The following is a 21,800-nucleotide window of genomic DNA, read 5'->3' as shown; positions in this document are numbered from 1 at the left end:
ATTTGTCGTGCAGGGTCTCTGCTCCCGCTCCCCGCCCAAGAACGCAGGACACGGTAAGGCCAAAAAGGAACACCCATGGAGCCATAAGTAGGGGAGTCAAACCAATATATTCTCGCTGGCGGCTGGGCTGGAGACACAGGAAGCAGGATCTACATAATCTGCCTAACAGCAGTCCGCGCTTGCCAGCCACCATCCTCTTGCTAGCCCCCATTCCTTCTGCTAGCGTAGCCACAGCCGTTATATTAGTGGCCAATGGCCTACGGGTTACAGCTGACGGCCAACTAGCCACAGCTGCTGGCATCTGATCACAGTTGATGGCCATTTACTACCCGAGCCAGCACCTTTCTATGTGAGGCCGAGAGCCTGGAAACTGTTTTTTGGGGTTTTGTCCCCACAGTGATCTAAGTTGCTTGTCGGTCTAATGGCCCTTCATTACTTTTCTGTGTCTTTCTGCCACGAAGCACTTGCTATGTGCCAGGTATTTGGACTGTTTGCCAGCTGCTTGGGGGATCGGTGAGGAGCAAGACCTGGCCCAGCCCTATGCCCCATCTGCTTGGCACCTGTGAGCACTCGGAGTTTGTTGAATTTAATTGAATTGTTTCATTTGCTACCCTCTTTTCTAAATGTGTGTGGTTTCTTCCCTCCACGTCTTTCCCCATTAACCAGACTAGACTGTGAGCACCTGGAAGAAGTCTGAGTAATATCTGTATCCCCAGTGCCAAACACAACTCTTGGCATCTAGTCAGTGCTCAATAAATATTTGTTAAATGAACCAAGGAGCGATAGCCAGATACTGATGCCTGTGCTAAGATATTAAGAATTAATTTCTGACTGTACTGCTCAGTTGCCCCTCTGTGAGCGGGCAAAGAGGGGAAAAAGAGAAAAAGGTGTGTCTGTGAAGCTCCCATCATTTATTTACATGACACAGGTTGTTCTTATTCAAAATTCCCTTTCGGAAGTCTCTCGAAATGTGGTCTGATGGTAATTTTGGGAAACAGGTAAGAAAGCATATGAAGAGCCAACAAAAGATTCAGAGAAAGAGAGAGACCCCAGACAATGGAATGAAAAGAGACAGGGATGTGGAGTATCACAGAAGCCAAAAGAAAGGAATTTCAAAAATGAAATGAGTAGGTAGAATAGTAGGCACTTAGGCAGGAAAATTAACCTTGCTATGGGTATTTGCAAAAAAAATGTTTACATTTAGGAATAAATAAGGCAATGCCCATATTTTTCAGTTGTTTTTATTCTACATGGAATAGAGTTAATATGTAGAAATATTTGGATTATTGTACATAAAATAGTTACAGTGTCGCATTTATACTTTAAGACTTATAAATACTATTTTTAAAAGATTATAAGGGGATTCTGGGCTAAGACACAACACACAATTTTATGAGATGGTAGGAAGTTTCACAATATTACATGTAATTATATATTATAAGCATGCACAGGTAATATGTCTCCTTTGACTGTCTGGTTACCTGTTTCATATCTATTTTCATAACTGTTTTATTTATTAAAATACCCTTATTGTATATTTCTTTTCCGTAATAGACAGTCCATATTAAAAGGCATGTCCCAGGTGGAGTGTTTAGAAATATATTACACATTAGACACATTAATTCAGGATCTGGGATTGTTGGCTGTGACACACTGCACTATGGGGCAAGAGGCTTGACCCCTTATTAACTGTGAGATTTGGGTCAAGGGTCAATCTTCCAGTCTCCATTACCTCATGTGATAAGTGAAGATTATATTATAATGAATGACATGAGGGATATCATTTGTTTTATAAAGTTATATTATGGGAGTAAATCGGAAACAATTACAGAACACAAAATTGCATGTATAGTATAATATCAACTATATAACAAATATGTTGAGAAATGCCTGGAAGGAAATAAACTGTAATATTACCAGTAACTATCTCTGGGAATTGGAATCACTGCTGATTGTTATAACTGTATTCTATCTATCTTCAATAAATTTGAATTTTCTACACTGTATTGCCTTTTAGGAAAAAGAAAATTTCACATATATATGCTACATATTTCATGTCATTTAAGGCATGGAGGTAATCATGTTTTGAACTCTTTTCAGCTTTCAGATGTCAGATTCTGATGTTCACTGTATCTCACGGCTAAGGGTCTCCGACCAAATCTATTTCTTCTGCCAGCCCTTCAGCCATTTTCTGCCTCTAGCCCTTTGACCTGGGTCTACACTTTTGGGGCAGTTCCTGTAACTGGTTCTGTGATTAGACCATTAGCCTCTCCACAGCAGTAATCTAGATATATCTGTAATATAACTAAAGCACACAAGAGTAATCTAGTTATATCTGTGAAAAGCAAATGTGGATCCTGTGCCATCCCTCTCTCCACCCCCACCTCTAATACAACCAAACACTTCAATGGTCCACACGGACCAAAAGTATCATGATTGTAGCTTTACATTTTGAATGTGATTGATTTGATTAAGATTCTTTTTTTTTCTGTCACTTGACTGTAAGTTCCTTGAAGTTAGGTATCCTGTTAGTTTTTGTGCCCCCTTGGAGTTCCAGCTCTAGCTTGAGCTCAGGATTCAAGGCTGTAGACCTGCAGTTCCCATGCTTTGAATGAATGGTCCTTCCCCACCCAGGTCCTCACGTCCTTGAAGACTGTCCCCTTCTCTGACTACCTCAATTCTTAACCATCCTGTTTAACCACAGCCTCCCCTCCTCGCCCCCCATCCTGCTTTCTTTTACTTCATAGCACTTATCTCCATGTGAAATTGCCTCCTCTGTTTATCTTTGTCTTTATATTTATTCTTTATGTGTTTAGTGTCTGTCTCCTGCTAGCAGACTGTAAACTCTTTGCGAGAAATGACTAGGTGGTGTTCATTTCTGTAACCACAGTACCTGAGACGGGCCTTATCATAGTGGATGTTCAACAAACATTTGTGAAATGAGTAGAGGCATTGTGTGAACAGTGTTCTCTGTAAGGAAAGAAGATAGGACGGAAAAATGGAAAGCATAAAATAAGGGGAAAAAAGGAAAGATGGAAGAAACAACTATATTAGAAATCTAACGTGGCTCTTGTTCACATTAAACGTGGGGAACCATCATGCCTATATTAGAGTTTTTCTTGCCCCAGTATCTTTAAGAAAAACAATGAAAATAAATGGCTTGAGAGAGTCAGAAGACATTAATGCCAGTCCTGCTCCGTCACAGTTCCAATTTACTTTCACAGTGAATGTCCTCTGATCTAACAAGGGAATAGGGTTAGATGGTCTCTAATGTTCCATTCCATACTAAAATTCTGTGGTCCTAAACTTTCAATTCTGAAATGTATTTGCTTTCTATTTCTATATTGTCAGATACCAGAATAATTACATTGAAGATTTAGATTCAACTTTTAGGTAAAATAATTGAGAAATATATAATCAAATTAATATGTTAACTCAGTTTTAATTTTTATAAGTATTTTAAGACAAATACATTGATTTTTATACCTTTTCACATTTATGCGATTTATACATTAAGTGGCATATATATGTGTGTATGTGTGTGTGTGTGTGTGTTGTGCTACATGATATACAGCTGCTCCTTGACTTATGATAAACCCATTGTTAAGTTTGAAAATATATTAAGATGAAAATGCATTTAATACACCTAACCTACCAAACATCATAGCTCAGCCTAGCCCACCTTAACCATGCCCTGAACGCTTACATTAGCCTACAGGTGGGCAAAACCATCTCACTGCAGCTGCCCAGCATCACAAGAGACTATTGTACTGCACGTCACTAGCCTGGGAAAAGATCCAAATTCAAAACTTAAAGTATGGTTTCTACTGAATACGTATCGCTTTCTCACCATGGTAAAGTCGAAAAATCCGAAGTCAAACCATCGTAATTCAGGGACTGTCCATACTACAATTACACACAATATATAATAGGATATATATCTTATATAATTAAATACTGGGTATAATTTTAAAAACTTACTTTGGTATGTGAAATACATAAAGGTCCTTGAAGGCAAACTAAATTCGTGTAATTCTATCAAGTATATTTATTGATACCTGAACAAGTTTGAATCCAGACTAAGAAGAGTGCCCCTCCTCTCCTGCTGTGAAATTTAATGGAGATACATTTATTACATTTACTTAAAAATGGATTTGCCATACAAGAGTATGTTTCTAGCATTGCTTTCCAGCAGCTTCTTCTCTTATCTGTATTTAAACATGGACTAGAAAGCAAGGGCCCTGAATTTGGGTCTCAAATTGACACTCTCTTGTAATGGATTCTTTTTCTCCTGGTATAATAAAAACAGCATCTTAGGTCAGTGATTCGAGAACATTTCATATTGTGATTTTTGAAAAAACATACTTTCTTGGGATATTTTCATTTAGATGATTTTTTTTTGGCCAGAAATGATAGATTTTATTTGTGAGAGCTTATTGAGCTATAAATATGGCATGGAGAACAAGAAAGATACTCACAATTCACACCCATACTTACGTACTTACACAGGTGCCTTAATGACTCCCATTTGAGTGAAGAAGATACACACTACCATCTCCTTTATCTGTATTGTTGGTAAAACAGGTAGCTGATATTATCTCTAAAAGCCATATTCCTTAACTGTATTTCTACTGAGATTAATTGGTATAATTAAGGATTGAATGGTCTAAAATATTTTAGGAACCCACCGTGAACATTCTTTCCTTTATCTGAAAATGTAGTTTTATTTCATCTGAAATTGTTTTCTATAATTTTCCTCTCTACCCACAAAAGACCTTCTTTTATACTTATGGAGATACTCACTCATGAACCTGTAGACTATAACTACACTTCATAGAAGTGAAAGAAACCATAATTCTCTTTTGGCACTGAGAGAATATCAATGGGTATCCTGAATGCGGAACTATTTATTTTTTATTACTATAATGATTTTTAAATAATTTCCATAATTTGAAATGTGGTTAGAATGCCACTGGTATTTGAAAGCTGGCAGCATGACTTAATATTTTTTAACATAGGATCTCATGTTTGCTACAGTGCTTTGAAATTTAAAATGCCACTATTCATGCTATAATATTATAAATGCTAATAAAGCTAAACCAGTGGCAATGAAGTTTTATATCATTATTCTAACTCATTTTTGAGTCCCAGGTTTACGAAAGTTTATATAGGTTTTTTATATAAATTTTCTTAGCCACCCCTATTTCCTTTATCTAACATAAAATAACATTGTTTTCCCTCTTCTTTGTGATTTACTGGGATGTTTATTCTAGTGTTTCTAACATTCAAGGGTCTTTTTTGTATTTCTTTGTAGTCTGTTCAGTGGAGCAGAAAATTTGTCTCAGTTTCAATTTCTCTTTTGTCCTCAGAGCATCCCCCCTCCTCCAGTGCTGAAGTGGAAAAATAATTTCCCCTCTTGCACCATATACAGGGTCAAAGTTCTGTTTTTTTTACCACGTTGCTCCAAATAGCAAATTTTCTAACCCACAAGAAATAAAACAAAACAAAACACCAAAGCTCTCACTTGGAAGTCTACAAGGGTCTGAAAATAATTTAAATAATTTCCTGCAACTAGGATTAGCCCTTAGCAGTTAGTTCATTGGACATTCTGAGGAGAGACACATGGAAACCAGCTAGTGCACCAACCTGCTACCAGATGCAGAAGTCAGGGGTTGTCATGGAGAATGGGAGGCAAACTGAAGACATTAAAAGGCAAGTAGCAAACAATTCAGTAGGCTAAACCAGGGATTTGGGAGTCTCACAAGGCTCCTCCCTTCCTCATTCCCTGCATGAGTCACTTTTCCAGTCTGTCCACACCCATTCACCCTTCTTCCATCAGCGCCACCCCACATTCCCAATTCACCCTCAAACTGCTGCCAAAGGATCTTTCTGAAATACAAAAATACAAGTCCAACCAAACTCCACAAATCCCCTTGCTGTGTACACTCTTCTAGTTCATCCCAGTTTTCAGAGTAAGGTTAACACAGACCTACTTTTAGCTCATTTCCTGTCACTCCCCTGCTCTTATCCTCCCCTCACTTCTAACAGACAGACTGGCAGGTCTGTTGTATTTGCCATGCTCTTTTCTCCACTTGACCTAGACAGAACTCCCTTTTCCTTTTGCTAATTTCTACACACCTTTCAAGGTATCCTGTTTCTCCAAAAATAAGACTGGGTCTTATATTAATTTTTGCTCCAAAAGACGCATTAGGGCTTCTTTTCAGGGGATGTCTTTTTTCATGTACAACAATCTACATTTATTCAAATACAATCATGTCACTTTCTTCTGGAACATCGTTATAACGTACTAAGTGCGTTGGTCTGGCTGACGATCTTAATTGGGACTTATTTTCCGGGTGTCTTATTTTCGGGGAAACAAGGTACCAGTTAAAATAACTTCTCCCAACATCCTTCCCTGACTCTCCTCAGGGCCCCCTTTGGGCTTGCCTTCACCATTTTAGCGTTTACCCCTCAGGGAGAATTATTTGGTTTGCCTCTTCCCTAGCAGAGGTGTTATCCTTGAGGGTAGGGACCCTATCTTGTTCATTCTTGCATCTCTGGCATAGCGGGCGCTTCATGTAGTTGCTGAAATGGATGCTGAATTAGGAGGACGGCCTCTCAGCTATCAATTGACAGATAGAGCATGTCCGCCCTGTTCTCTGAGAAAGTGTCAGTGTATTTTTAATTTGCTTCAGTTGTGTGTTCACTTGGATAATTTTTAATGATCAACACCGAGAGGTGGCAACATTTAATTAATTAACTAGTTCTGGAAGGGAGCAGTACAGCAGTATTAACTCAGTGTCTTATGGAGCTAGACAAAGGTCAAGAACTCAAGTTTGTTATTAATGCCTCTGGAAGTATTTCTGTACGTTAGCATGTTTCATGATGTTTTTTCCTTCTCCTTCTTAAGCTGGACCCACTCTCTTTAATATAAACATAAAGTTGTAGGAAGAACATCAACATCACACCATATCTAGCACCTTGTCCCAAATTGTGTCCAAATACGGAAATGTTTTTTGACTACAGTCATTGAACACATTACCGAAAGTCCTTAAATCCAAAGGAAATGCTGCCCCCCCCCCAATCTGCAAAACTGTATCATATCTCGTTAGTCCAGGATTCTTTCCATTCAAAGTGAAGCCAAGTTACATCTTATAACACCCAGTGAATTACGAGTTGGGGCTGTGGTTTCTTTTGCTCCAACAATAATATGACTTGTTTGCCTTGGAATATTCCAGTATTTCAGAAAATATTTTATTTTTAAAGGTTGGGGGGGGGGAGGACGCGGCTCGGCTTCTATAAATCACCCAATGCACAGTTGGAAAGAAAGGGGATTTTACATTGCAAATCGTATTTATAAACTAGATGGGGAGCGGGTATGTGAGTGTTGGTGCTTGTGTGACAGTTTTACTAAGGAATTCCAAAACTGCGAACACCCTTGCGACTTGAGCAAGCTACACCCTGGCGGCGGTCTCGCAGGCGGTTTTTTTTTCCCGCCTGTGAGCCATCCAGGTTCAAACACCGGGGTGCATTTTTTAAGGCGGCAGCCCCATCCGCTCCTACAGTTTGATCCCGACCCAGTCTCACCTTCAGTCTAACCTGGCGGGCCTCCCTCCAAAGCCCCGTCCACCGGCCTCTTTCGGAAACGACCGCGCGTGGGGGTCCGGCTCCCGGGAAGGAGCGGAAAGGAGCAGGAGCGCGCGCAGCCCCGTTTGCACCACGGCTCGGCGCTTATAATGGGGAACGCGTGAGATGGGAGATACCACCGGGTGGCTGCGGGGAGGCACCTCGCCAGCGCCCGCTCGCGGTGCCTTTGGGTCTCCTCGCCGGCCCGCGCGTGGCACCGGGCACGCGTCGCGGACCCCGCTGGGCTGAGGGGCGACCGGGCGGGCCGGGCCGGGGCGGCGGGCGGGCGGCGGGCAGCGGGCGCGCCTGCCTCGGCCGCCGCGTGCGTGCCGGAGCTCGACGAGTCCGCGCCGGGCTTCCTGGTGGGGCTGGGCTGGCGGGGGAGGGGCCGCGCAGCAGCGGCGGAAACCGGCGCTCGGCGATAAGAGGCTGCACAGCGACAGGCAACAGTCTTTTCACTGCAGCTGGAGGAGTCGTGGCGCTCACCATGCTCCCGTGACTGGGCGCTGACAAGTTCCATTTGACGTCGCGGGGCTCTCGGCAGCAGGACTCCCACAATGCCTTGGGCACTCGGTCGGCAGTCGGGCTGCCTGTGAAAAAAAACATGTGAGAGGTAAGTTTCCATGTTCACAGCTCCCCGGCGCGGCTCTGCCGCTCGGCATTGTCTGGGCGCTGTCGGGGCTGTGTGGCTGCAGGAGGAAGTGAGGGCAGGCTCGGGCCGGCGGCGGCGGCGTGCCCATCACACCCCAGCGCGGGCTGCAGGGGAGGCGGGAGGTTGCAGCTGCAGCCCAGCTCCCGCAGCGCTTGCCCGGGCGCTGCGGACACGGGCACAGCACAGCCAGCGTCCAACTTGCCACCTAGAAAGAAAGAAAGAAAAAGAAAAGAAAGAGAAAGAAAGAAAAGGTGGTGGTGGTGGTGGTGGCGGGGGGGGGGGAATAAACAGGTGCGTGGAAGTGTCCTTACAACTTAATGACCTTTGTCGGGGGCAGTGGCGAGCTCATCAGTTGGGAGCCACGGGTTCTCCCAAAGAGATCCCGCATCCCTGTCCCCCGGGGCTGCCATTCAGCCCGGTTTTCAACTGGGCCAAATATGTGCACGCAAAGGTTAATTCTCTGCCTGCTACCCATAAATTACGCATGACATGTTTAGCTGGGCTTCCTTATATGGAGAGTGCTGTCTTTCAGTCCAGTTTGCCTTTTGCCAAGTTTACAGGGCGGAAGACGCCCTGCATGAGAGGGCTCCCTTTTTTTTTTCTTTTTTTTTTTTCCATCGTTTTGTAGTGCGTCATTCAAAAACTAAGAAAAGTAAGTATAGACGCTCTCTGGGTGGAGCCGCAGTGGGTTGATTGAATTGCTTTCATGAAAGGTTGAAAAGAATGAAAAATAGTGAGTACTTGGGTTCTGGTTTTTAGACAAAAGCAGGACAAATATGTAGCGCTCCCCCCCCCCTCTTTTTTTAAACGGAGCCGGAATCTGTTATTGGTAGTAATGTGTCATGTGAGAATACTTTGATTCCAGAGCCTGTAACACGAGCAGGTATATGGTGGAGCTTATGCTTGCCCCTTTGCACAGCACTTCACAACTACAGAGGTGTTGCTAGAAGAGTGAGTGTGTTCTTAAGTCTCTCCCGGGCCGGGAGAGTATGCGGCTGCTGGGATTCTGCCGTGTATATCTGTGCAGTGTGTTTCCCTGGGATTAAGGTTGAATACGAAGCTGCCCAAAAATTCTTGCCACTGTCTTTACTGTGTGTGCCCACCAGCTCAGGCACAAGCGATAGCAAACGGAAGGTAAACTTGGCCGTACTCTGAGCAATTTCTTAAATTAATACACCCAGAGAGAAGTCATAATGCCTTTGGATTTGCAGGCCCTCTGCAACGTGCTTTGAAATACTACACCAGTGGACACGGTGTTCCTACTTCCTGGGTTTGAACACAACGTCTGTTTATGCACAGGGTATTTAGCGCATAACTATTCTCTAGCACCAGAAGTGACCCATCCACTCCATGTTATCTCTGTGTAGGTTCCGGAGAGTGTTGGTGTGTCTCCTTGTCTTGCTGTTGAGATAAAATATTATCCTGAGACAAGTTAAAATGAAAGTTGAACGAGTGTAAAATTCATCTGAAGAATATTTAGTTGAAAACTTAGAATGTCTTAGCTGTAGAGGTATGGCCAGAGACACTGAATACATTTATTTTGTAGCCTGAGAAAGCACATTGTAGCTTTGCTTTCTTAAAGTTGGTGACAAATACAGCTCAAAACTGTTTTTAGGAATCCTACAGTGTTTTGATTTTCATTTGTGTTGTGTATTTGCATGGGATTGACATTTTTTTGGATTATTGTGTTGTTAGACCTTGTCACAAAATGTAGACACAGTGTTTAGTTTTATTTGTTTAATGGGGGGGGTGTCCTCATTGAGGGCTACAAAAGTTGCCTTTTGTGTTCTAGGGAACAGGTTGGGTCAGCAGCAGAAAACCTGTTCATCCATCTCTCTATAATTACAGTGTCACTTAAGACATAATAATCAGGTCTTATTATTAGTAAGAGACTCAGAAAACCTCACATGTGCCTTAGTTTAATTTTTTTCTCATATAACGAAGAACAAGTTTGTGTGCAGATACACCTCAAGTGTGGTACTTTGTGCAGTCATGCCAACAGAATCCAAAATGTTTTATGGTTTGAGATATTGCCTGTGTTTACATTTCCACATTTGAGGCAAACTTAGGTTCCAAGTTGAATTCATTAAATTTTGATTCCAGCATTCTCTTTCTTCCTCTGGGCATAGAATTCCGTTGAAATGAAACACTGGATTCTGTTCCAGAACAAGAACAGAATATCCCAAGGTTTCTCCTGGGAGTAGGGGGGCAAAGAAAAAAATTGTATTTCTCATTGAGGAAGCCTGTGTTACTTTATTATATAAAATTTCTTACCTTCATTTGTAAGCAAAAAATTGCCCTTGCATTTATCATTGTCACCTTACATTAGGCCTGTATTAGATATATCTATTTATAGAAACATAGGGAGTAGCTTTTCTGCACCTTCTGGCTTTCTGCTTGGTTATGAAAGATGCGCAGATTAGAGAACATCTCAGGTCTTGCTTGGAAGAAGCTGAAAAGAATAGGTGATTGGGGTTTCCTATACTCTAAAAAAGCCTTTAGGGTGGGCAATAGACATGCCGGCCATGGGAATGGAGGAAGGAAGTGAATTACATATATTTTAAATGTTTGACTCAATATAAAATCCTAACAGCAATATGATCATAGAGGATGTTACACAGGAAGATTTTAAAGTGTGTAGCCTGTTAGGCCAAAAAGCTCCATATTTTTGGAAATCTAGGATGTGTTGTCCAGTACAGTAGCCACTACCAGCCACATGTGGCTACAGATTGGATTTTGAAAACTTTGTATGAAGGAAAGAGTGTAAAAATCCAATTAATGTTATTTTTATGTTGATTGTAAATATGTAGGAATGATAATATTTTGGATATATTTGTTTCATTAGAATATATTATTAGATTAATTTTACTTTTTTTTTTTACTGTTTTAATGTGACTCTTGGAAAGCTTAAAATAACAAACGTGGCTTACATTACATTTCTATTGGAAAGTGGTCTAGAATAAAGCTGCAAAGCAGTATTCTGGGAGAAAGCCTAAAGAGTTTGCTAGTCAAAACGCAGTAAAACGAACTTTTATTTTTACAAGCTAGCAAAGTGTATCATACATCATTCTTACCCATTGTAATCAAAATTTGAGAAAACACACCACCTAACATCTATTTTTATTTCCTCAAAACTACTATTTAGTTTAGAGATTTAATGGTGAGGTAGTAATAATACAGAAAAGGCTTATAATTAGAGGATGAGTCTTAACACCTCTCCGAGGCCAGAATAGAGTATGATTGCTACTTAGGAACATTTTAGAGACACTATAGTTATCATTGTCCTAAAGTTACCAAACATAAACGAGTCACTAAAATTTATTTTAGAATAGAGCTTTCGGTAAACAGCAATTATCTTCAAATGCTTAATATTTATTTTTCTTTGCTATGACTTTCCTTCCTCATAAAATAAAAACACCAAATAACTCCAGGAAAACTCCTGACCAAATGGTAATCAAAGATTAATGGATTTGCAACGATGGAAGATTTTTATCTGTAGGGAACAGAGCATTGTTTTGAATGTTAGGAAAGGTAAAAATACATTTCTGCGGTAATGTTATAGGCACTGAGGAATTCCTGTACATGGAGACTTTGTCTTTATAATTTGAACACATTCTTGAAAAAGCATCTGACTGGTAAACAAAGCACAATGGCATAGGTCCTGGAAACATTCCTTTTAGATATTTTCATAACTGAAGTACATTTTGCCATGCGCAGTGAGTGTTAAGCTGAAAAAATGTCGTTCTTTTCTATCTATATAAAGTATGCTTACTTTTATTGCCTCGAAGGATGCCAAAAATAGAAGACAGAAGGGATATAGTGGGTTCTTTTCTTCAGGGGGTGGGTGGCAGATTTTATAGAGAACCTCAAAAGGGTTGTGCAGCCTGGTGTCATCTTGACTCTGTCTCCCACTATATCAGGCATAACTACCATTAAGTGTCAGTACATGCTTGGAGTGTGAGGAAACCATGATCCCCATTAACTTGTGTATCGTTTCTGATGAGTCATGGAGCGTATTCACTAATGATCGGAGAATTATTGATTGCAAAGGTGATTCCAGAAGAGCTGTTGACATGTGACAATGTATGTCTCTAGACATATTTTGTATGTTTAGAATTGAGGTAGAGAAGTTGCTTTCATGCAGTATTTTTCCTATTATAAAAAATATACATTGCTGTAAGCATTACAGCTATATCCTTGAAAAAAACACTTAGCAAATGCATATTATTAGTTTTTTAATAATTCTGAAATTACATCTCTTTCAGGTAATTATTCATGTTTTCTCCAGAGGCATCTTAACACATATGCCTATGATGGCCATAAAAAGGAAGAATCTTGGAAGGATTTTTGTTACAGTATTAGGCATTATGAATTTAGTACTTTTCCCACTGTTTTTGAGATTTAAGTTTCTGTGATTATCCTTTGTTAAAACAGTTCAGAATTATACTAATCTCAGGATGAAATATAGCCATGCTGGATAGAGTGGAGAATTGCTTTTCCACTGAGATCAAATATTTTAAAAAGGTGAAGATGTTTTTGAAATAAGTATTATGCTTCAAGTAGTGTATAAGCTCCAAAAGAAAAACCATCATCTTTTTTGACATTGTTATAAGAAATTTAGAGATGTATCATTTATATACCCCAAAAGGTTAATAATAGTTGGTAATACTCATGGGTGTTCCTTATATTCCCATGAAGTGTGGACACAAGTTTTATGTGAGTGTATATATGGAGATACAAATTTTCCCAAGATAATGCCAATGTATTCAAATCATCTGGATGTTAAATGATATCATGTTATTAAAAAGAATTGTGGTAAATACTGTATAATCCAAAGGCTGATGTCCATACAGATATCAACTCCATTTAAATTCAGAAAATGAAGATATTTCTTCCTCCAAAGAATTTTTAAAAAATATATGTATATTTGACACTGTATATTTGACATTTTCTCCATGTGTAATAATGATACATTCCCATATTGTTTGTTTCTGTCTGATCTGATTATAAGGAAAGCCTTACCTTTCAGCACTCCGTGTAGTTAGATAGCTCTTATCCTAGTAGAAAGATAGGCTGGGGTGGGGTGGTGGTAGTCAACTTAGGTGACAGATAGAAAGAATAGGAGGGCATAAGGCCTGCTGGGGCGGGGGGAGGAGTTGGTGGGAAAAGCTCGGTATTCTCCAACCAAAGACTTCCTCATTGACATTTCTGTTTACTAATTTTTAGTTTCAGAAAGGTTAGGTATGAAAAGATACATCAGTTCCTCTAAACACTACAGGTATGCATTTGTTTTGCAAGTCCAGCCTTTGCTGCAGTGCCGGTGGAACAAAAATAGACCACATGGGGGATAATATGTTTTGAGAAGTAGAGCACTTTATAAATGTAAGCGGTGGTGTCAATCTTATTATTGTTATTTTAAAATTGTGGTATGTGTATGTATTTATTGCATTTTGTCTATAACTTGAACAGAGTAATAGACTTTGGTGGAGGTAGGGCATAGATGACCTCATGATGTATAGATTTTATTTTGCTAGGCCAGATCTGATTACATATGTGGCCTGAAAAAAACATTTACTCTTTCCGTTCCTTAATTTCTACATCTGTGAAATTATAAACATATAAATAAGAATTAATAATAGAAGCTGCCACTTGCCATATATATTTACAAAATATCTCATTTAATCGTGTTTTTTTTTACAGCTGGAAAATAGGCCTTATGACCTTTATCTTAAAGATCAAGTAGCATGACTAGAAAACACTTGTCCTTTGTAGAGCTAGGATGCTTGTTTTTTTCTTTATTCCATGTTTTTAACCATGTTTTGGCCTTGTATCCAATGATATATAAAGCATAGCGATGAGGAGAATAGCTACAACAATGATTGCTAACATTTTGAAGTACTTTCTATGTGCCAGAGTAAGGTTTATGAATTAATCCGTGCATTCCTTGGAACAACCCTGTGAGATGGGTACTGTTAATGTCTCGCTCTCACAGATGAGGAAACTGCGACACCAGCAAGTTACTGCCCAAGGTTACTTAATTGGAAATAACACAACACAGCGTTGAACCAAGGTTGTCCAGTTTTAGAATCCAGGATTGTATGTAAAAGAATAAAAACAGATTAAAAAATACTTGTATTGGGTGCTGATATGAGATTCAGACCATAAACATCTTGAATACTCTGGTCACATTTTTTTTACAGCATTTGAGGAGACTAGAAGAATGGGTAGAAGATAGAGAAGAAGGGCATGGGGGTGGGGCAGGCAGTTAATATTGTAGGAAGAAAGGAGGAATCAGGTTGGAAAGGGGGATTGGTGCTCCATTTAGGAGGTCATTGAGGAGGAGGTAGCAAGTTTGATACCCAATAGGGAACATCAGAAGACAGTTTGTTAGGCAAGTAACCTTACAGGAGTTGTGTTCTAGTGACATTTTATACAGGAAGAATAGAATGCATATAAGATGAAGTAGAGGTTGTAGACCAGAGATGAGGGACTATGGGTAAGGGTAATAATGAGAATGAAAAAGAGGACGGATGTGGATGCTCAGAGAAAGTGACAGGCTTAGGGTCCACAGGGTGTAGCAACTGATTAGATGTAGACATTAAAGGGCATGGGAGATATTAAAAATCATTTTTTAAAATGCAGTAAGAATTTTTTCCTTATTTAAAACTAAGGTTATTCTTGTTCATCATACTGGTACTTGTGAGCTCTTTTCCTATAAAGAACTGTATTTAAAAATATCACGAAGAGAAAAACACATAAAAGTATGTTTTATCACGGACTATAACTTGATTAATTAGAAGGTACATGTTAAATTCTTGGAACATTTCATTTGTGTGTCAGGCTCTTTTAAAGCACAGGATCTGGTGAGCTACAGAAAGTTGCCAAATTCTTTATCCCAGATAGGTAAGTCTAAAGTAAGCATAATTCCATCTTGAGGGGTATGTTATTTGCTAGGGAATGTCTCATTGTTGGCTAAGCCGTTCTGGGCTCGTATTAAAGTTCATGCACAACAGCAGTGTAAGCTATCCTCAGTGATAAACCAGGTGGCAGATGGGTACATGATAAAACTAGTTTGCAATGTGCTCAATGTGGCTGGCATTTATACTTCTCAGACCTTGCTATTTTAGGAAAGGTATCAGTATAACTTTGATATTCTTTTTCCTGGAGGTAAAAATCCTTAATAATCAGATACTATTATAAACAGAATGATTTACATATGGGAAGAAAGAAGCTGTTGCACTGCGTTACCAGTTGCCTGGCGTTGTGAAAATAGTCCTATTTCACAAACAGAATAGAAAGCTTTATAGGAGTACTCATAGTTCTTACATGCTTTTTACAAGTAATTGGCTTAATACAGTTTAAGCAGAAAATATCAGAGCAATGATAGAATATACATAGAGAAATTCCCATGAAATCAGGACAGTTTTCAAGCATAAGATTCTATTTATAAATATTTACTACTTACTGATTATTTAAGTGGTCTACAGTCACAAAAAATAGTTTAAAACTTGCACTGTTTATATGTCGTTAAATATAGTATGTTTACATAGAGCCAGAGAAAATAATGTTAACAGTGCTTTATTTCACCTTTCGTTTATCTGCCTGTTAGTGTTAAGTGAAAGCCACACTTACTTTCCGTGTTTCCCCGAAAATAAGACCTAGCCGGATGATCAGCTCTAATGGGTCTTTTGGAGCAAAAAGCAATATAAGACCCGGTCTTACTTTACTATAATATAAGACCCGGTCATATATATAATGTAAGACCGGGTCTTATATTACTTTTTGCTCCAAAAGACGTATTAGAGCTGATTGTCCGGCTAGGTCTTATTTTTGGGGAAACATGGTAGTTCAAGACTTTTTCTATTATCAGACTTCTTTCCGCCATATTAGGGTTTTGCCTTGTACTATAAAGACTTGGTAAAGATCTGTATTGTTACATTGTTAAGATAATACTTGGAAAGTGTTCATTTTTAAGTAACTAAGATTAAGTAGTATTAAAATTAGAAATTCTTCTTTGGCTTCTATATTCATTGAGCTAATTTTTAACTAGACAGATTTACTTCAAATTGTTTTGAGCCATTCGAATTTCCTTGCTCGAACATTTCCATGAAAGCTGCATTGTCAATTTAGTGGCATTCAGAGGAGGCAATTGGTATTAAATAGCCTATCCAGAAGACGTTGAGAGATTTGATGGGCATAGCCAAAGTGAACAGCAGAGAGTACAAGCAAATCCAGGTATAGAGCCTCTCTCTGAGGTATTGTATGACCTTTCCCCTCCAAAAATCTTGAAATCTCCAGAACAATAATTGAGACTATTGAAAATATATGTAGAAATAGAATTCTGCATAATGCTTTCGGGGCGGACCACATTGTCTGAAAATTGCATGTGGGAAATGACTTTCTCAGAGAAATACAGTTTTGAGGGCTGGATTTGAAAAGTAAATCTGGTTTGGGGAACAAAACAGGAAGAAATGGTGTCTGTTCTTCCATGATGAATTATAAAGTTTCCTAAGTGCCGAGAGGTCTTTTCACTTACAAAGCTATTTCACCATGTTAACCATAGGTGATATAGGGAAATCGCTTCATCCTTTGTGTTCTGCTAAATAATCGATTAACAAACATGTTTGGAGTACCTGTTAGAGTTAAGGGACTGTAGGTCAGCAGAGGGAGGATCCAAAGGAGAATTACATTGTTTATTTTCTTCTTTGATGTGTAATTAGTATGTGGTTGGGGAGAAAGACATGAAAAGTTAACAGACCAAGTAAGTATGGAGCTATATAATTGAGTACTGAAAGCGGAAATTCAAGGAAGGAAGGAAATTTAAAGAAGGAAGTCCTTGTGGACCTAAATGGTCAGGGCATGCTGTGTGGAGGAGGCACATGTGGTATAAGCCTGAAGATTGTGGAGACTCTTCAGAATATGGAGGGCAATAGTATGAACAGGTGGAGGTGATGAGGCCAGCTACCATACTTATTGGAGCACCTTTTCTTCCTGAGACATTGTTGGCTTATATACTTTTCTGAAAACCAATTTCGCGATGGTGCTAAACAATTAGGGAGCAGGCCTATGTGGCAGGAACTACTGTCCTCCTGTGAGAGATGAGGAAACTGAGACTCGGAGAAGTTAACCTATTTGCCTAAATTCACGCAGCTGCTGAGCAGCCAAACTGAATTGAAGCCAGGTTGGGTCTCACTTCAAAATCTGTATTCTCTGTTTCGCCTTTGTGATTCTGCTAGGAATGAATGTGGTATCGTTAGGATATAGCAGTTTTAAAACTTCACCCATACAACAACGGACATAAATCAAGTAGGTATAAATTTACTAGGCTGGCAAAAAGAAATTTGTTGTCTTGCTTTGACATTGGATTATAAATGGCATGTATAGTTTGACAAATGCTTATGTTCATTGTTTCTTAGATTTATTTAAAAAAAACACAAAACAAAGCACACTAGACCTTCTGTCTTCAGCAGATATGGGAAGGACTTGCACTAGTGTAACATTGTATCTGGCCATTTGGGATCCTTTTTAGAGAAAGCCTTTCAAAGTTTCAGAAGATAATGTAGTTTCACACCAATAATGTAATGCCATAAAATTTTCACCAAGAAATGATAGTGGTAACTCCAGAGCTCATTCTCAATTCATTTGTCATCCTCATGTGGTTATTTTGTGCTTTCATTTGCATTGTTTTCTCATACGTATCTGTGCTCTCTGCCACTATGTGGCATAGCTTATGACTTAAGAAGATAATCTATTAATTGAAGACTTGTTTTGTTGGGGACATGTCACTTTGCTAAAAAGTTCCTCTCTTAATAGAATTATTTAGCACACAAACCAAATAGAATGATGTATTGTTTAGAGAAGGAAAATGGAAGAATCTTATGCCATTACCTTTGGCCTCAAGGGAAAGCACTCTTATTTAGCAAATATTTATTGAGTGCATTTGTCCATGTGTCACCTATCATGCTGTGCTTCAGAGGATAAAGAGGTGAGGAAGATATGCCCTGTGCTCAAAGTAGTTTCCAGTGTAGTGATAGAAATATTCACAAGTAATCTATGGGCAAAACAAAGTGGGCACAGAGGAGCCGAGAATAGGCTCCTTGTGGGCAGAGTGTGGAATTTTCCTAAAACCATCCAGTACACACATTAACTCTTTATATACTTTGTATGTTGGAGAAAAGACAAATCAACTCATAATTTATTAAAAGTATCTGATTCAGTTCTTAAGACACTTATTATTCTGTTCAAGTATTTGATAAATAAGCATGACCCAAACATAATGTCATCCTAGACTAGACCGAAGAGATTAATTTATTTCTGATGTTGGTGCTTTGGAGAAAGGTGGGGACATACAATCCATCGGAAGCTGCTTCATGCTAACTCCCTGATTAGGAGACAGGGACACTCAGTACTGACAGTCATGTTTCAGAGCCTGCAACATTTATGCTAACAGAAAAGTCCTTAAGAGAGAGGTGAGCTCTATTTAACTTTAATGACAAAAGGCCTTAGATATGCACACGATGCTTTTTTTTTTTTTTCCAGCTTCTGTTTGTGTGCAGGAAATAAAGCTGTATTTTGTAGGCTAGCTTCCAAACTTTCAAACCGTGAAACTGCAACTGTGCGTGTTCTGAGACCCCATTCAGCCGGGAAGTGTTTGTTCCTTGTTTCCAGGATTTAATCTGCATTCTAGGTTAAAAAACTCAGAATTTTTCTTTTATTGCTTGCCATTATTTAGTTTTACTCATAAACATTTATTTAAAGCTCACTGCATAAAAAAGCTTCACGATAATATTTTGACTGAAATTTTCAAGAGAAATTAAGCTTATAGTTCTGCTTTTCTGAAGTTTATCACCTAAAGAAAAAGGTCCATTCATAGTGAAATAATGAAAACAAAGCAAGAACCACAAAAGACCAGACCGTTAGCAATCATAATACTTACAAAAATAGCTACTTCGTAGGAACTTATTCTTTTATATGTGTGACTGTATAGTTTTTACATAGCGCTGCTATCCCTCTATCTAGTTCACAGGTAAGAAAATGGAGGCTCCGCAAGGTTAAGGTCAAGTAATTTGTTCAAGGTTCACATGGCAAGGTACTGTGAGTGCTGAGATTTCAACTCAGCAGTTTTGCTGTTTGCCTGTTTGTTTCCATCAGTGTGGTATGAATTAAGTGCACAAATCCTCATAGTAATATAGATTTGAGACCTAATCCAGGTTAGTTCTGGGAAGACTCAATGAAGGAGGTAAGATGTGAAAGACAGGTTTTGAAGCATTGTGGTCACAAAAGAGCAGAGAGGATGGAGCGAGCTTTGAAGTTTCACTGGCTTGGAAAGGAGGTCCATATCAAATGGCCTACTCTGCCTCTGTGGTTTGCACAGTATTAGTTCTACTCACACCTAATACCCTCTGCCCCAGCACTCGCCGAGATCAGCAAAATCTACTTTTAGACTCAAAATCATTACCACCTGTGAAGTTTCTGATGTCACTTGTGAATGACATAGCACTCTGCCAATTGCTCAATTGGATGGCTTGAAGTTGCACATTTTAGAACTATCTTGAGCTTCAAAAGAGTGTTGCAAATGCTCTTGTAATTTACTCAGCTACATTATTGAAGGCATTAGGGTAATTCAATTCGTTTCGCTCATCAAAAATTAGAAATCTTTTGCTAACATCAAAATAATCAAACATGTCATTGAGAACTGACATTCCCTTGGAGAGTTCTGATTGCTTTTGCTCACTTTCCCCTGAAAACCTAGCAGAAAAATTAGAGCATGTCCGTGTGTGTCATGTGTGCATATATGTGCCTTATATCCATATACACATGTATATTCCATAAAGCATTATGAAGTAGTGCATAAATTACAGCTCTAAATGGAGCAGAATAAATGTATGAAAAAGCTGTGGGGTACATTCACCAACTAATGTGAATTCGTAAATTTGCTTTGAAGTATTTAATCTCATTTTGTGGTTCTCTGAACTGATTACAAGTAGCACTTGTGAAAATATAGTATATTATAGACCTAAGTGAAAACAAAAGATAGTCTGATATACGTGTGTAAATTTAAATATATTATTACTCTCAAATAGTCATTAAAGCTTGAGATTAAACAGTTGTTAGATACTATTATTAAGAGTTTTAATCTGTATATTAATGAGTTGATTTTAACCTGTTCACACAGCGACAGTTTTTGTATGGTTAATGACCTGACTGGAATGGGTTTAAAAAACATTTCCCTTCATGTACCATGAATTCTAGGGGATATTTTTAAAAGAGAAATATTCCATGCTAATGTACTAATTTTTTGGCAAGAAAATTAAGCACCTATATTTCAGTTCAATAGTTCTATGATAAATGAAGTATAATTAAACATGTAGATTCTGCAACATTTGCTTAAATATTAATTTGGGTTCTTTTATATTCTAGGCACTATGCTTTGAATACATAATAGCATAAACAGATGCAGTTATAAAAGTGCAATTATAAAATTTTGACATCTCTCAAATTTCAAATTGGCCATTGCAGAAATAATGCCATATTATTATTATAGTTCTTATTGCCACAAAATTTAAATAATCTTTTCAGTAATTGAAAAATCATTGTTTATAGATGTAGTAAACGTTTGTTTCTATGCCTCTATCAATGTTAGGCTTACTGCGTATAAATGAAGTATTTTCATGTAAAGTGCCATTGCTTAGAATTACTGCTTTATCATTAAGCAAGAGAAGTAGTATCACAAAGTAATGCAGAAAGAGAAAACTCAATTTTGAGTGGCAGCACAATATTGTGAGTTTAAAAGGTCAGGCTAGTACAGGCAGCTCCAGTATTGCCGCTCAGTATCATGCAGAAAGCTGTGACAGCCAGGGCTGATACAGCTGAAAATATCTGCAGCCTTGGAAGCCTTGTAAGTTTCAGAAGGTCATTCTGGTTTTATAGTGCAAGCACTGATTCACAGGGAAGGTCAAACTGGACAGCCCCGCAAGAAGAGAGGTTGCTGAGCCCAACAGTTGGCGATTTTAGAGCAATTGTCAGCTGCAGTCACTGGGTGTCCTAATTCGACGTGGCCATCTTTCATGGAAATAGTGATGAAGGGATGAGCTTTACTTGATGGGTGAATCCTGACTACTTTTTTCTCTTCTGAAACTTTTAAGTGTTGCACCTACAACCTTACCTGGTACCAGGACAAACGTTGCTGTAATTTTATTTGTGTATGATGGATACGCTACATCACGAAAGGAAATGGATCAGCTTACAACAGTAAAGTGCACATAAACTAGGACTGTAAAGAAGAGCCATAACAAATCAATTAGAAGGAAAAGAGATGAACAAAGGACTTGAAATGAAATTGAGCACTAAATTTCTCTCAGCTTTACTGGCAACTTAAACAAAAGGTTTAGGAAGTATAAGAATCCCACATTTATTTAATAGGATCTCTTCATATCACATGTATACACTCTTATTCTTAGCCCTTAGGGTAGTTAAATATTCTGACTCTGCCTTTGGGTGAAATCTTGGAATGGATGAATTC

General features: G+C 38.9%; 1 protein-coding gene across 17 annotated transcripts in view; it reads left to right on the top strand.

The window, feature by feature from the left end:
• Positions 1-21,800, top strand: part of MBNL1 (muscleblind like splicing regulator 1) — a gene marked incomplete at its 5' end in the record, with an annotated part of 193,871 nt that overhangs the window by 13,867 nt on the left and 158,204 nt on the right. For 7 of the 17 annotated variants that reach the window (XM_081080085.1, XM_081080064.1, XM_081080081.1 and 4 more), the window contains one exon: positions 7,971-8,239. The exons of 2 other annotated variants lie outside the window; for them this stretch is intronic. Of the gene's footprint in view, positions 1-7,970; positions 8,240-8,953; positions 9,012-21,800 lie in introns of those variants that run through there. 8 more of the 17 variants (XM_081080073.1, XM_081080080.1, XM_081080079.1 and 5 more) reach the window with 5 other exon arrangements.

This window comes from Rhinolophus hipposideros (assembly GCF_964194185.1).
Source record: "Rhinolophus hipposideros genome assembly, chromosome: 2".
Lineage (NCBI taxonomy): Eukaryota > Metazoa > Chordata > Mammalia > Chiroptera > Rhinolophidae > Rhinolophus > Rhinolophus hipposideros.
Note: the sequence above shows the minus strand (reverse complement) of the source record. Positions and strands in the feature narration are given on the sequence as shown.